Source organism: Mus caroli, chromosome 13 (genome assembly GCF_900094665.2).
Source record: "Mus caroli chromosome 13, CAROLI_EIJ_v1.1, whole genome shotgun sequence".
NCBI classification, from domain to species: Eukaryota; Metazoa; Chordata; class Mammalia; order Rodentia; family Muridae; genus Mus; species Mus caroli.
In genome coordinates, this window is record NC_034582.1 from 99414010 (window position 1) to 99431323 (window position 17314).

The 17314-nt window shown below is 40.3% G+C and overlaps 1 pseudogene; it reads right to left on the bottom strand.

Moving 5' to 3' along the window:
- Positions 1–976: 976 nt before the first annotated feature.
- LOC110307734 lies at positions 977–11047 on the bottom strand (annotated as a pseudogene).
- Between the last annotated feature and the right edge of the window lie 6267 nt (positions 11048–17314).

Genomic DNA, 17314 nt, shown 5'->3' on the forward strand with positions numbered 1-17314 from the left:
GTGATTGGACTGGAGCAGAAGCTGTGTTCCACTCACCAGCAGTCCCAAGATCCTGCGGCGGGGGTCGTGGGTAGCTGGCGGGTGTCAGGCAACCCTGCGCTCCCGCTACCCTCCATACTCTAATTCTTATACCTGCAGAGGTTAGGCACCTAGTAAGTAACTATAGGGGCAGGAGAGGATATACCAGTGAAGGGGAAATAGCATATATTGTTATAGAGATACAGGGGGAGGCGAGAGAGGATTAAACAGGGTAGGGGAAAGGAGGGAATACAGGGAAGGTCAATTAATACTGAGGGGCATTTACAGGCCTATATGGAAACCTGCTACTGAAGAAGATTCCTAAAATATATGTGAACTAAAAACTGAGCCATTAAATAGTGGAGAAGACAATGCCATAACTTTTGGTTTCAAAGTTATAACGCATGGTTTAAAAGAGGAAGGAAGAAAGGAGATGCTGATTACAGGTATCAGGAGATTGGGGAAAGAAAAAAAAAATGAGGAAAAGTAAGGGAGGGACAAGTCTGAGGATCCAGTGGCCCGAAATCCCAGTCCCCACCCATAGCCCAGCCCTTGGAGCAAGAGTGAAGATTTAGATCAGTTTTGTATAAGAGTTTTTAAAAAATCAAATCACAACAAAGTTGAATTGGCTTCTTTTGAGCCTTTGGGATATGTCTATTACTTTGGCCAGTCCCACCTCTTCACCAGCCGGTTTTGGCTCCTCTAGGCCTTCGCCTGCCCCAGTCTGGCATTTCTACGGAGTGTGAACACAAAGAGTGAGGCGCTTCACGGTCTGGCCCATGTGACCATCCAGACTCAGTAAGCTAAGTGCAGGGCTCCCAGGGCAGTGAGGGGTGAGAGGGGCAAGACTCTGCCCAGGCCGTCCTCATATTGGACAGGGCAACAGATGGCCTGTCCCAAGAGCTCTCCCTCCCTTTCTCCTCCACCCCAACTCAGGTGGAGGGAGAGAGAGCAGCTGTCACCAGAGCCTATGTTGGTGAAGGTTTCGGCTCAGCACCAATTGGACATCAGCAGTGAACCTTGAGGGCACCCAGCATTGGAAGAAGGTTGAGAAGGGCTGTGTCACTGGGGTCACTGAACCAGGATTTGATGGGGATGGCATTGTCTGGGTGGCTCCTGTAAGCCCCAGGGGAATTATCTAGGATCAAGATACTGGAAAGGTCACTGTAGACCACAGAGAGGTCTTTGATGTAGCTGCCCAACTCCAAAATGCAGTGCTGTCTGTAGTGGCCTAGTTGGCCACCACTTGGAAGAGAGGTCCCTTGGTATTGCAACCTTTTTGTTTGTTTGTTTGTTTTGTTTTGTTTTGTTTTTTTCGAGGCAGGGTTTCTCTTTGTAGTCCTGGCTGTCCTGGAACTCACTCTGTAGACCAGGCTGGCCTCGAACTCAGAAATCTGCCTGCCTCTGCCTCCCGAGTGTGGGATTAAAGCATGTGCCACGGTATTGCAAACTTTATATGCCCCAGTACAGGGGAACGCCAGGGCCAAGAAGTGAGAGTGGGTGGGTAGGGGAGCATGGTCGGGGGAGGGTATAGGGAACTTTCGGGATAGCATTTGAAATGTAAATAAAGAAAATATCTTAAAAAAAAAAAAAAAAAGAATGCCTCTGCTGAACCGGGCGTGGTGGCACACGCCTTTAATCTCAGCACTCGGGAGGCAGAGGCAGCACTGGAAAGAGAGGCCCATTGGACACACAAACTCTATATGCCCCAGTACAGGGGAACGCCAGGGCCAAAAAAATGGGAATGGGTGGGTAGNTTTTGGGATAGCATTGGAAATGTAATTGAGGAAAATACGTAATAAAAAAATATTAAAAATTAAAAAAAAAAGAAAAAAAAGGAGGTAGAGGCAGGCAGATTTCTGAGTTCGAGGCCAGCCTGGTCTACAAAGTGAGTTCCAGGACAGCCAGGGCTATACAGAGAAACCCTGTCTCAAAAAGCAAAACCAAAACAAACCAAAACAAAAACAAACAAAACAAAAACAATCAAAAAAGACTGCTTTTGCTATCGTCCAGTTTATCTGCCACAGCAGAGCCATAAATTTCCATGCTTGCTGTGAACACGACAAGCTCATATCACTGGTTTACCACATCTAAGGAGAAATCCACATGGAGTCTCTTATGTACAAAAAAACCAGATAGGATGTTTGTCTATTACCACCTTGACGATGACATCGGGAGGTGTTCCAGGTCTCACTGTAGGCCTCAGGACCCCATCGTGGTGAGAGTGAATCAGGGTTTCATCCATATCCACACCAGGATCTTCCTCTTCACCTGGGCTAGTCGATTCCCAGACAAAGGAGATAACGGAAGGATATCCTACTGAACAGTTCGATACTGAATTACCGTGAGGATCTGCCTCCGCAAAAGGTAAATACGGCGAAGGCCACAAACGTACGGCCCAGCTCTGCCAGCCCTCTGGGGGCAGCCCCCGCCGCAGGGAGGGGTAACGGCCCATAGAAGAGGCTGCAGAGATGAGCACCGAATGGGTGGCTCAGAAAGCCACCCCCAGTAAAGGGAAAGCCCAGCGGAACCGGGAAATGGGGGACTGGCATGGGCAGCCCACGGAGGCCCACATGAACAGGAAGTGGCACCAAGGACTTCAAGTGGGCTGCAGGCAGAAACAGGTCACGCTAGGACAGGGTTCTCTGAGACCAGGAGAGAAGGGCATGGAGAATTGGAGGAGGGGGACGTGGGGGAGCGACAATAACATATCTTATGCTACTAAGTAAAACTTCCAGTGCCAGTAATGGGTTACATCTAATTGAGCCACTGGCCAAAATGACCCCCATAGAACGTTCCAAAGTAGCTCAAGCCAATACTATTTGTTGCTCGCCACAAACTGAGGTAAGCCTCATTTCTTGAAGACAGCACTTAAACATCTCATTGAAGATGAAAAAGTTGGGCTGGTGCCTAATAAGAGGTTTCACTTCTACTGATTAACATTCATCTAGTACTAACTATTAGATGAAGAACTAGAAGATACTCTGAATGCTACCAGAAGAGAACGGAAATCATCAACATAACTAATTAGCCTGTGATCTACAACAGTGCCATGTCTGTGAGAGATGCTGGTGCAATAGTGTCATGGGTGTTTTAGAATTAACTAGCCACTCTGATTAGATTTAAAGCCCACTGTCACTGCTAGGGTGGCCAAGAACTTAAGGCTTGATAGGTCATGGCCGTAGGGGAAAACCAAACACTACTGTTCTGCTAAAGAAACAGCAATAACATGATTCCTAAAAACATTTGCTGCAACCATAGCTCAGTGCCTCACTCATTCATCACTAGAGCAGTGTCTTGCAGTCGATGGCAATTAACACAAAGACCCACCAGCAGATAATATCTACAGAGTTAGAGATATTTGAGTACTCAGTCCTAAATGGGATGTCTCCATCGAACACTCCCCTTAGGACTCTGGGAATTATGCAGAAGAGGAGATGGAAAGATTTATCTGACTGCAATTTGTACTTCCTTGCAAAGGAAAAATTGCTCTTCTCCAATGGAGTCTCATTGGGTATATGAACCACATTTCAAGACAGGCCCCAGGTTTAGAGTATATGGACAACACAAAACAAACTCAAGGATATTTTTTGTAGACTTCTTGTCTTATACAGCTTTATATTTGGACATTGTTTGTTTTATTTGTCTTATGCTTGTATATTTTCAATTCTGAAATATTCATTTGTGAGAAATTCTTAAAGGATTAAAAATATTACATATAAAAATTTGAATAGACTTTCAGTTATCCCTTCTTATTCTTTTTCTACCCTGCCTTTCTGTCACTCACTCAATCTTTCTTGATCCATTATTACATATTTTTTCCCATTGACTAGCTTTCATAGTGCTAGAAGATGCTATGTGTGCTACGGGGGAGGAAAAGTAATAATCAGACTTACCCAGGTATGAAATCTGCAAGCTACAATAATGACAGGTCTGACAAAAGGCCCACTGGTGCAATAGTGGCACAAATATAAAATTAACTAACCACCAGCTATTTAGATTTAATGCCTGCTCCACAAGACAGAACCATTAAGAGGACTAAAACCTGAGGCTAGGTAGGTCATAAACCTTAGAGGAGAACCTATTGATATTGTTCTGCTAAATGGACATACTATTAAATTGATTTCCAGTGATTTATTTTTATACCAATAGATTAGTGCACCTCTCAACACTATTGACAGAAGTTTCCTTTTTTTCAGTAGATGATTAACGGTGACCCACAACTGGTCAATAGTCACAAAATAAAAGATTGTGAAGTGATCAGCCCCAAGTAGGACATCTGTATCATACCATCTCCTCACAAAAAGGCTCAGGTATCATGGCAGAAGAATAGATAGAAAGATTATAAAAGCCAGTGGCAGTGGATGAATACAACAAAATAGTATTTTCCAGACACAACAGGCAGTTTAACACATAAACCAATAGCAGCTGTGAGTGAATGCATACTACCTGCACAAGATAAATCCATACAGAGTAGCAGCATAGAGAGAGGATGGAGGTAGGCAGGAAATCCCACCCCTAGCTGAGAAGTTACTGGTAGCACTAAGTAGAAATTATGGGTTTTAAGAAAGGGAGAGAGTCATGTTAAATTGGGAGAGAATGATAGCAGGGATAAATAGCTTTATTGGTAAAAAATGTGTGGTGGTTTGAATGAGAATGGTCCTCATAGGCTCATATGACTGAAAACTTGGTCTCTAGTTGTTGAAATTGTTTAGGGAGGATTAGGAGGTGTGGTCTTATTGGAGGACCTGTGTCACTAGTGGTAGGTTAGCCTACAGGTTCAGAGGTTTAGTCCATTATCATCATAGCAGAGAGCATGTCAGCATGCATGTAGACAAGGTGCTAGAGGAGGTAAGAGTTCTACATTTTGATCTGAAGGCAGCAAGGAGAATGGAATTTCACATTGGGCAGAGCTTAAGCACAGGAGTCCTTAAAGCCATTCCTCACAGTGACAAGGCCATAACTACTCCAATAAGGCCACACCTCTTTATAGTGCCATTCCCTGTGAGTCAAGCATTCAAACACATCTATAGGGCCAAACATACTCACACTACCACAGCAAGCTGCCTGGTTCCTTAGTTTACTTTAAGGATTATGTAATTGTCTATCAACCCTGCTGAATAAGGCATTTTACATTTAAATTTCAGCTTTCTATTTCTGCTAACCTGAGATGGAGAGGGAAAGACTTCAACAAGATGAGGTTTGTAGTTTTTGAAAAATAATACCCAGTGTGGTCAAGGAAGTTACTTTCTCATGTTTAATGGCTTTGACTCTTGGCTGTTCAAAAGCACTTGTGGGGAAACTGTTCATAAGTGACTTGCTATGGTGACAATAAGCTCTGTCTTTGCTAAAGAATCAGGAATAATTAGCATTGAGTCCAGCCTCACAGTTCCCTTCTTGATTGCCTTACTGATTTTTAACTAAAATACTGAGAGACATTCTATAGAGTTGGATGTCTGAGTATGCTCATACACTAGTGCCAATGTTCCAATGCAAAATTAAAGCTATCCTGATAAGCACACTTTAGTTTCATTTACTATAATGAAATATCTGAAAATCAACTTACAAAGATTTATTTTGGCTTACAGGTTTGGATGTTTCATCACAGTTGTTTGTCTTATAGTGAGGTAGCATACCAGGGTGAGTGTGTGCAGCAACAATATTCATTTTATAGCAGGAGTAAAACAAGGAGACAAAGAAAGAAAAGGAGATGAAGGACAGAAAGATAGATGGGGAGGCTCTATCCCCAAATGTCAAGTATCTTTTTCAAAAGAACAACTCCGAATTCAGAAAACCTCCCATTAGGCTCTACCTATTGAAAGTTCTAGCCCAGCTCCATAGCACCATCCTAGAGCACAAATAATTTTTAAATTTAATTTTATTATTATTTACTTATTCACTTTATATCTCACTCATTGCCCCGTCCTTGTCACCCCCTCCCACAATTGTGGTTCCCCCCACCTTTCTTCCCTTCTCTTCTGAGCAGGCGTGTCCCTCATGGGTATTCCTCCCATCCCTCCAGTGCCAGCACATCAAGTCTCTGCAAGGCTAGGCACATCTTCTCCCAATGAGGCCAGACAAGCAGCCCAGTTAACAAAACGCCCCAAACACGTACAGGCAACAACTTTTGGGATAGCCCCTGCTCCAGTTGTTTTGGACCTACATGAAGACCAAGCTGCACATCTACTACATATGTGTGGGGAGGCCTAGGCTCAGCCCATGTATGTTCTTTAGTTGGTGGTTCAGTCACTGAGAGCCCCAAGGGTCCAGGTTAGTTAACTCTGTTGGTCTTTCTGTGGAGTTTCTATCCCCTCTAAGGCCCACAGTCCTTCCTGATACTCTTCCATAAGAGTCCCCAATCCATTCACTGTTTGGCTATGGGTGTCTACACCTGTCTGAGTCAGCTGTTGGGTACAGCCTCTCAGAAGACAGCCATCATAGACTCCTGTCTGCAAGCATAACAGAATATCATTAATAGTGTTAGGGATTGGTGCTTGCCCATGGGATGGGTCTCAAGTTGGGCCAGATATTGGATGACATTCAGTTTCTACTCCATCCCCCTTATCTGCATTTCTTGTAGAGAGGATAAATTTTGAGTCAAAAGTTTTGTGGGTGTATTACAGGGCTCCCAATGGAGAAGCTAGAGAAAGTACCCAAGGAGCTAAAGGGATCTGCAACCCTATTGTTGGAACAACATGATGTACTAACCAGAACCCCGGAGCTCTTGTCTCTAGCTGCATATGTATCGAAAGATGGCCTAGTCGGCCATCAATGGAAAGAGAGGCCCATTGGACTTGCAAACTTTATATGCCCCAATATAGGGGAATGCCAGGGCCAAAAGAATGGGAATGGGTGGGTAGGGAAGTGGGGGGCGCTATGGGGGACTCTTGGGATAGTATTGGAAATGTAATTGAGGAAAATATGTAATAAAAATATTAAAAAAAATAAATAAAAAAAAATGTTCAGCATCCTTAATCATCATAGAAATGCAAATCAAAACATCCCTGAGATTCCATCTCACACCAGTCAGAATGGCTAAGATCAAAAATTCAGGTGACAGCAGATGTTGGCGAGGATGTGGAGAAAGAGGAACACTCCTCCATTGTTGGTGGGATTACAAGCTTGTACAACCACTCTGAAAATCAGTCTGGAGGTTTCTCAGAAAATTGGACATAGTACTACCGGAGAATCCCGCAATACCTCTCCTGGGCATACTAATCCTATATCCAATAGAGGATTTGTATATCTAAAATATACAAAGAAATCAAGAAGTTGGACTCCANAGGACCAAATAACTTTTTAAAAATGGGGTACAGTGCTAAGCAAAAAATTCTCAACTAAGGAATACCAAATGGCTGAGAAGGACCTAAAGAAATGTTCAGCATCCTTAGTTATCAGGGAAATGCAAATCCAAACATCCCTGAGATTCCACCTCACACCAGTCAGAATGTTTAAGATCAAAAACTCAGGTGACAGCAGATGCTGTCAAGAATTTNAAGAAAGAGGAACATTCCTCCATTGATGGTAGGATTGCATACTGGTACAACCACTCTGGAAATCAGATTGGCAGTTCCTCAGAAATGTGGACATAGTACTACGGGAGGACCCAGCTATAAGAAGACTCCTACGTATATACCCAGAAGATGCNCCAACATTTAATAAGGNCACATGCTCCACTATGTTCATAGAAGCCTTATTTATAATAGCTAGAAATTGGAAAGCACCCAGATGTCCTTCAACACAGAAATGGATACAAAAAATGTGGTATATTTACACAATGGAGTACCACTCAGCTCTTATAAATGATGAATCCATGAAGTTCTTAGGCAAATGGATGGAGCCAGAAACTATCATCCTGAGTGAAGTAACCCAGTCACAAAAGAACACAAATGATATGCACTCACTGATAAGTGGATATTAGCCGAAAAGTTCGAATACCCAAGATACAATTCACAGATCACATGAAGCTCATGGAGAAGGAAGACCAAAGTGTGGTTACTTGGGTCCTTCTTAGAAGGTGGATCAAAATACCCATGGGAGGAGATACAAAGACAATGTTTGGAGCAGAAACTGATGGAAAGGCCATCCACACACTGTCCTACCTGGGGATCAATCCCATATACAGTTACCAAACCCAAACACTATTGTGGATTCCAACAATTGCTTGCTGACAGGAGCCTGATATANGTGTCTCCTGAGAGGCTCTGCTAGTTCCTGACAAATACAGATGTGGATGCTTACAACTATGCATTGGACTGAGCACAGGGTCTCCAATGGAGGAGCTAAAGAAAGGACCCAAGGAGCTGAAGGGGTTTGTAGCTCCAAAGGAGGAACAACAGTATGAACCAATCAGTATCCCCGGAGCTCCCAAGGACTAAACCATCAACCAAAGTGTACACATGGAGGNCCCATGGCTCCAGCTTCATATATAGCAGATATGGCCTTATGGAACATCAAAGAGAGGAGAGGCCCTTGGTCTTGTGAAGGGCCCCAGTGTAGGGGAATGCCAGGACAGGGAAGCAGGGGTGGGTNGGTTAATGAGCAAGGGGATAGGGGAGGGGATAGGGAGGTTTTCAGAGGGGAAATGATGAAAGAGGATAAAATTTGAAATGTAAATAAAGAAAATATCTAATTAAAAAGAAAGAAAAAAATGCAACTAGGAAAGTTAGNTCCCAAATGCTTTTGAGGAAATAAAAAACNTTCAAGAATATTTTATGGGCTAATTGATAACCTATTGTAACTATAACCTTATTTTATCTATGCTTATAGGTTTTTGGGGGGTACAAGCATTATTGTCTTTACAGAGAGAAGTATCAGATTTGTTTTAATTCCTGAATATCAGAAGATATGAAAATATTGTCTTGTTTGCATAATATTTAGAAAAGAAAAAACAAAACAACATAAAAAGAAACTTTAATGTCCTTAAGATCATTATTTTACAATTATGTTATGACCAGATGGGCTGAAACAACATATTTTATATGACAGGATACGTAGAGACACTGGAAAATTCCCAATTATACATAACCTTTACTTAAAAAAAAAAAAAAAAAGTTTTGTGGGTAGATTGGTGTCTCTATCGCTCCACTGGGGGTTCCTGCCTGGCTACAGGAGGTGGCCTCTTCATGTTCCATATCCCCAATGCTTTGAGTCACAGCTAAGGATATTCACACTGATTCTTGGGGAGACCTTATCCCAGGTCTCTTTCTCATCCTGGAGATGCCTCCTACATCCCCAGTACTTCAATTGCAGATTTCCATTTATTCTCATGGCTTTCTGGCAATTCTTCCTGTCCCTCTGCACACCTGGTCCTGATTCCTCCCATTCAACTCCTCATCTCCTCTCTCACCCAGTTCCCTACCCCAATCTGCCTCTTATGATTATTTTATTCCCTTTTCTAAGTGAGATTTAAGTATTCTTACTTGGACTTTCCTTCTTGTTTAGCTTCTTTGTGTCTGTGTAGTACAGTATGGATATCCAGTATTTTATGGTTAATATTAACTTATAGGTGAGTACATACCATGTATGTCCTTTTGGGACTGGGTTACCTCACCCAGGATGATATTCTCAAGATCCATCCATTTGACTACAAAATTCATGATGTCTTTGCTTTTAATAGCTGAATAGTGTTCTATTGTGTAGATGTACCACATTTTCTTTATCCATTCTTTGGTTGAGGGACATCTAGACTGTTTCCAGCTTCTGGCTATTATGAATAAAGCTGCTGTGAACATAGTTGGCATGTATCTTTGTGGGATGGTGGAGTATCTTTTGGGTATATGGCCAGGAGTTGTATAGCTGGTCTTGAGGTAGAACAATTACAAGTTTCATGAGAAACCATCAAGTTGATTTCCAAAGTGGTAGTACAACTTTGTACTTCCATAAACAATGAAGGAGTGTTTTCCTTGCTCCAAATCCCTGCCAACATGTGCTGTCGTTTGAGTTTTTTATTTTAGCTATTCTGAAAGATGGAACATCAGAGTTGTTTTGATTTGCATTTCCCTGATGACCAAGAACTTTAACTATTTCTTTAAATGTTTCTCAGCTATTTGAGAGTCCACTGTTGAGAATCCTCTGTTTAGCTATGTGCCCCATTTTTTAATTGGGTTATTTGGGTTGTTGGTGCTTCTGCCTCTTGAGTACTAGTATTAAAGCTCAAACTATCATGCCTGGACTAATAATAACTTCCTTATTGTCTTTTGTTCTACTGGGTTGATATGTAGACACATGTCTTTGCTTTGTTTGGTCTCCTATATTTTTCTGAATTTTGTTGTTAGAAAGAACACTCATCAGTGGCACAGAGGCTTTTTGTATTTTGCAGTTCTTGGTCTACCTTATGAAAACTCCTTGAATCACAATTTAAATGTAATGGCTAGAGATCAGATAATGAGCCTGTGGTTTGGTTTTATTTTTGACAGAGCAGAAATACAGGTAGCCTAAGCATGATTTACAAATTTTGTTCAAACTATCTTTTAAATAAATTGTCAATTATATTTTTAACTCTAAAGAATCGTAAAGCCATAAGAAACATTAATTTTAAAGCACATGTTTCCATAGATTTTGTATTAAAAGAATAAAAATTATGTAATAATAAACCCTGGGGACAACCTAACGACCCAAGATCAACTCCTGGAATTCACATTGTGTAAACTACCAACTGACTTTCACTAGTTATCTGCGGGCCCCTATGTGCCTGCCCCTGCACATAATTAGATTATTATTGTTATTATTATTTTTAAAGTCTCAGTCCAAACACATGGATTGTAATTAGAATCAAAGACGTTGAGTCCCAGAGTTTGTTCATGGGCACCCAGTTTGACACAGTTAAAATCTCAAATTATATAACCGTTATGTGAATCCTGGCTCATAAAATGTTTTAGCCATTAGATATTTATAAATAACTTAGCTCATGCAATCACACTTTCTTTTTGGTAAAAAAGAACGGACAGTTTCTCCTTCAGAAATGTTGAGAGAGAACAAGTATGTAAGATTCAAAGTAAAACTATACTTACTTTTTGGTGACATCCATGATCTTATTTTTCTTTCCATGTTGCTCCCGTCTCCAAGCTGTGCACGTCCTTGCCCCTTGCTTCATACAGCTCTGTTCTCACTAAAAGCTCAGTTTTCAAGAACATCTTCATTCTTTATCTTAATGTCTTTGGTCATATTTATTTTCTTTTCTTAGCCTGATAATAGTGACACACATTTCTTTTTTCCTCTCCTGGAACATGCAGACTTCATCTAGCTTGTATAGCCTGCTATTTCTGAAATATAGATATTCCAACCTTGTAAACCTAACACCTTCAGTGTAGAAAATTACTACTAACTTAAAGCACTAAGGCTCAGCCATAACATGAGAAATAAAATTCTTTTATTAAATTCGTGTTTAAAGATACATTAGATAAGGACTGGAGAGATGGCTCGTTGGTTAAGAATGTGCACTGCTGCCGATTTGTCTTATTGACAATGAACATCGATAGGTCCCATTTCCCAATTGTTGATCTTAGAGCCTGAGATATTGGTGTTCTGTTTGGGAAATTCCTGTACCTATGCATTCAAGGTCGTTTCCCATTTTCTCTTCTATTAGATTTAGTGTATCTGGTTTTACATTGAGGTCCTTGATCCACTTGTATCTGAGATTTGTGCAGGGTGATAAATATGGATCTATTTTCATTCTTCTACACGTAGACATCCAGTTAGACCAGCATCATTTGAAGATGCATTCTTTTTTCCATTGTATGATTTTGTTTCTTTACCTAAACTCAAGTGTGCATAGGTGTGGGCACTTCAATTCGATTCCATTTATCACGTGTCTGTTTATGTATCAATACCATCTAGTTTTATCACTATTACTCTGCAGTATAACTTGAGATCAGTGATAGTGGTTTCTCCCAAAATTTAGAACACAAACCTTTAATACAGGATCTCTAGAATAAATTTCAGGTTTGAGCTCTTTTACTTTAGAACTTATGTTTATGTCATGCATATACATTTTCCAAGTTTTGCTTTCCACTGTTTTTTTTAGAATAAGTTTATAATTTTTGAAGGTTCTTGAGCTTGTATAATTACGTAAATCAAAGTAATCACTAAATGAATATACATCTAATTTCATAACTTTGATTTTCATATACTTTTAAGTAAAGATATAATGTTTATAAGTGTTTTGACTACCTATATGTATGTGTACCACGTGTGTGATTGTGGAGGTCAGAAGAGGGCATTAGATCCTTTTTAATTTACAGATGGTTGTGAGTTGCCATGTGGGTGCCAAGACCAAACCCAAGTCTTATGCAAGAAAAGCAAGTGCTCTGAACCACTGAGCCATCTCACCAGTCCCAATTATCTTTATAATGGTTTTATAGCAATAGCTTGGGTTGTTTGGGATTCCTGTGGGGCTTCTTTGGCCAACAATTCAATTGGTCGTGACCCAATCCCCATACTGGATGTTTCATTTGGTCACAAGAGATGTCCAGTTGAGATGTCCTATCTCCCCGCATTGTGATTTCATTTAGATTGCCTTCATATATGTAAATATTTAAGGAAGTTTTTAATATGTTTTGTCCATACTACTCCTCAAATACTCCTTAATTTTAGCTGTTTCTCCCTATCTTCCCTCCCATAAAACCCTGTCTGCTCTCCCTTCCCACTTGATCCTCCAATTCCAGCTCCTCTTATAACTATTTTATTTCCTGTTCTTATTGATATCTGTTTTCTCTAGTCCTTTATACCTGCCCTCTGTAGTTTTGAAACTTGTTTATCATTGACTTAACTGCTAATATCCACATATAAGTGAATACATACCATATTCATTTTTCTGAGTCTAGAATACCTCAATTGGGATGACTTTTTTTTTCTAGTTTCATTGATTTGACTACAAACTTCATGATGTCATTTTTTTAATGGCTGAGTAATACTCCATTGTGTAAATGTACCACTCTTCTTTTGAGGTACATCTAGGTTGGTTTTAATTTCTGGTTATTATGAATAGAGCAACAGTGAACATGGTTGAGCAAGTCTTTGTGGTAGGATGGAGCATTCTTGGTATAGCTGGATTTTGAGGTAGATCAATTCTCAACTTCCTGAGGCACTGCCACCCTGATTTTCATGGTGGCTGTATGAATTTACATTTCCACCAAAAATGGATGCATATTCCTATCGTTCATACTCACCAGCATGAGCTATCACTTGTTTTGCTGATCTTAGCCATTCTAACAGGTGTAGGATGAAATCTCAAAATAGTTTTGATTTGCGTTTTCCTGATGGCTAAGGATGCTAAAGATTTCAAGTGTTTCTCAGTTATTTGAGTTTTTTCATGGGTTTGCACCAGGTCCTCTGAGTATATATTATGGCTTCCAGCTTAGTGTTTTAATAGTATTCTTGAGTGTGCTAACAACTGGGTCTCTGAAACTTGTGTGTTCCCTTGGGCTCTTTTGCTTCTGTTGGTTTATCTTGTTCAACTTCAGTGTGATGGCTTCTGTTTTGTCTTGTATTTTTTATATTTTAAAAATGAATAAATGAGTAAAAGTCTAGCCAAATGAGGTAAGAATTTATAGCTGAACTTATACCTGCTGAGAGAGGAAAAATCAATTTTCTCTAACAGAATGAGACAGGGTATATCAATCATCCAGGACAGACATCATAGTCTGTAGTTAACCAACATTTAATGGACTCCATAGGGCTTTTTGTTGTTCTTTTGGGTTTTTTTTTGTAGTTGTTTTTAAAGGGAGTTGTTTTATTTATTTATTTATTTTGGTTGTATTGAGTTTTTGTTTTGGGGAAAAAATTTAAAATTGAGTGGTTAGGGAGTGGAGAGGATCAGGAAGGACTTGGGGAAGGGGAAATACATGACAAAATATATTAATATTTAAAAACTGTTTTGAAGAAGAAAAATATAATAAAAGAGAAAACTTAAAAAATACACAATGTCGCTTTTTGGGGGGGGTATAATTTCCCTCCTTGTGTTGGGAGTACCCTCATAGAAGCAGAGGGGGAGGGATGAGATAGGGGGCTTACAGAGGGGAAACCAGGAAGAAGGATAAAATTTGAAATGTTAATAAATAAAATAATCAATACAAATAAATAAATGAAATGGACACAATGCAATACTTTGAGAATTTTTAGAAACTATGGCTTGAGTGTAAAATGTTCCTCTCAGGCTCATCTGTTTGAATATTAGGCTTCCAACTGGTGACACTGTCAGAGGAAGTTGTGTAAACCTTGAGACCAGAGTTCTGAAGCATGCAGGTACCAGCTGCCACCTAGGGGAAAGAAACACTTAGCTCCTCCTGCTTATCTGTGACTCTGATGACCTCTGAATACAACTTATGCTGATTATGGACTAGAGCAATTTATTTCAATGTGGTGTGGAAGGGCTAGATATGAAACTGCCTGTGGTAGGGAAACTGCCTGCTCACTCCTTATTAGGCAGAGGACATGGACAAGTTGGCTTCCTTTATCTTGGTTTCCTCATTGTCATGTGTCATTCATTACCTTAGACACCTGGATATATGACAAACATAACTAACTGAATCTGAAGAGAGAAAAGATGATGGAAAGCTTATGACAGCAGAAGCAAAACACACACACACACACACACACATTTCCAGATACACACACATATATACAAAAATACACACAGACACATACAGATACACACACATACAAACATATACTCAGATACATACATATACACAGTTATATACATAGACACATAAACACACACACACACATAAACACAAATATATGCACACACAGACACAGATATATACATATGCACACAATTATATACATAGACATACATATATACAAACATACACACAGACATATACATATACACATATGCACAGTTATATACATAGACACACAAACACACACATAAACACAAATATATGCACGCACAGACACAAGCACATACATGTAAACATGCACATATACAGACATGCAGAAACACACACAAATACAATGCAGTCACACATATACACACACATACACAAATACCTACACAGGCACATAGATACACATATGTACATATACATACATAAACACACACTCTCACATACATATGTACAACTACAGAAAGAGTAGACTCCTTATATATATATATATATATATATATAGTAGCTGTCTTCAGAAACACCAGAAGAGGTCATCAGATCTCATTACAGATGGTTGTGAGTCATCATGTGGTTGCTGGGATTTGAACTCATGACCTCTACAAGAGCAGTCAGTGTTCTTAACTGCTGAGTCATTTCTCCAGTCCAAGTAGACTCCTTTTTAACAGCAGTTTCCCCTTTGAATAAACATTTAAAAAAAGTAATGGCATTCGTATATGTGTGAATGTGTATGTCTCTGAGTCTATATACATTTATTTGGCTCCCCCCTTTTTTGTTTGGTTTATTTTATTGTATTTATTATTGGTCCTTAGACGTCTGTTTTCTAATGAGAGACAGAAAGGGTATGGAGCCAGATGGAAGGGGATGTGAAAAGGAACTGGGAGGAGTTGGGGAGAGGGGAAACTGTAATCAGTTATGAAAAAAGCCTGTTTTCCAAAAAATTAATGAGTTGAATCCTATATAGAAGATATATTTTCAGTTATAGAATATTATACCCTTTGCCCCCTAGTGCTAAGGAGGAACTCCAGAGCCTCACACATGCTAGGCAAGGACTCACTTTACTGAGCCACAACCATGACCCTGTTTGTCATTCACGAGTTTCATTAACAGTTTTGGTAAAAAGGGTTCAATACTTCTGCAAGTACAAAAGAGCTGGGTGCTCAAAAAGCAGCTGAGAGCTCCCAAAGCACCTGGGCAATCCCAAAGCAGCTGTGTGTTCACAAATGTACCTTTTATTATAAGCTTATAGAAATTGCTACACACCACCCAACAGCTGATCAATTCTTAATATGTCCCTGTCACTGTGAAACTAAATGTGATGTATGCTCGGTGACATTTTGTCTAAAAGCAGAGTCAAGATGCAGGCAAGACAATGGACCTAATTGAAATTTCACAGTATGGGACATCTATTAAAAAGGTAACTGCTTTCAGAATCACTTGGTAACATGAGTCATGTTGCAAAGCTTTTCATAATACATTGGAATACTAAAAAAATAAAATCAGTAGAAGCAGGACTGGAGAGATGGCTCAGTGCTTAAGTGTCTGCTCTTCCAGAGGCCCTGAGTTCAAATCCCAGCAACTACATGGTGGCTCACAACCATCTGTAATGGGATTCGATGCCCTCTTCTGGTGTGTCAGTGGCAGGATGCTCATATACGTTAAATAAATGTAAATAAAATAAATTAAATTGAATGTTGATTAAAAAATAAAACAGTAGAAGCAGCAAAGAATGTCAGCAAATGATTAAATGGGGTTTTCCAGATCTCATCTCCTCAAACACTTCAGTTGCAACAAATACCTGTATACATAAATAACCATCATAAGAGCTAAGAAATACAGGTGAAACACTGAAATGAGTGTGGGACAGAAATAAGAAAGGATATCCTGTAGAGGGCAGGAAGACAGTTTTTCATCATTCATGTTCCCCTCCCCCAGCACAGCACTGAGACATACTTTGTATGAATGAAGGAGAGAGAAATGAACCCTGCATTTTACTAAAATCCTTATCCGCTATCTGGTGTCAAGTCAAATTCACCACAGGGTCTCAGACTGCAAGCTCACCCTAATGGGCTGAGGTTTCAGACAGCCTCCATGAATCCATGATCTGAGAATTCAGGGCCTAGGCCAACCCTATTAGATACTGGTCACAAACCAGCCTCCACCAACCCACTCTTGGTCAACTATTGTAGATTAAGCTATAATCTGGTCCTTACGGCCTCAGGCCTTCCCTGTTGTCTCCAACTCATTCTCATAAATTAACTTGTACAGGTTCTAACACTTAGACAAAGTTCATTTTGATAATGAAAATCTCAGTCAGAGTGGTATATTTGTACAGTGCTTTTAATCTCCACAGTGGCTCAGTGAGGAGGTGAACCTAACGAGGGTTTATTTACTCTGGGGTGTGAACTTATAATTATGTTTTATATTACTGGAAAGAATATGGGAACTCTTTTTAAAATTCAAAGGAGCGGAGGACCACAGAGGCAGACAGCTTCTGGGACAGGCGGGAGCCACAGAGCCGCTGAGGTAGCACCCTTTTGGGGCCGCACACATCCGGCACCCTCCCAGCCGGAGGACAGTGACCTGCCCTGCAGGGAGCGCCATCTTGGCTCCGGGACTCCGCCGAACTTAGTCTGTACAGGTAAGACTGAGGACCACAGAGGCAGACAGCTTCTGGGACAGGC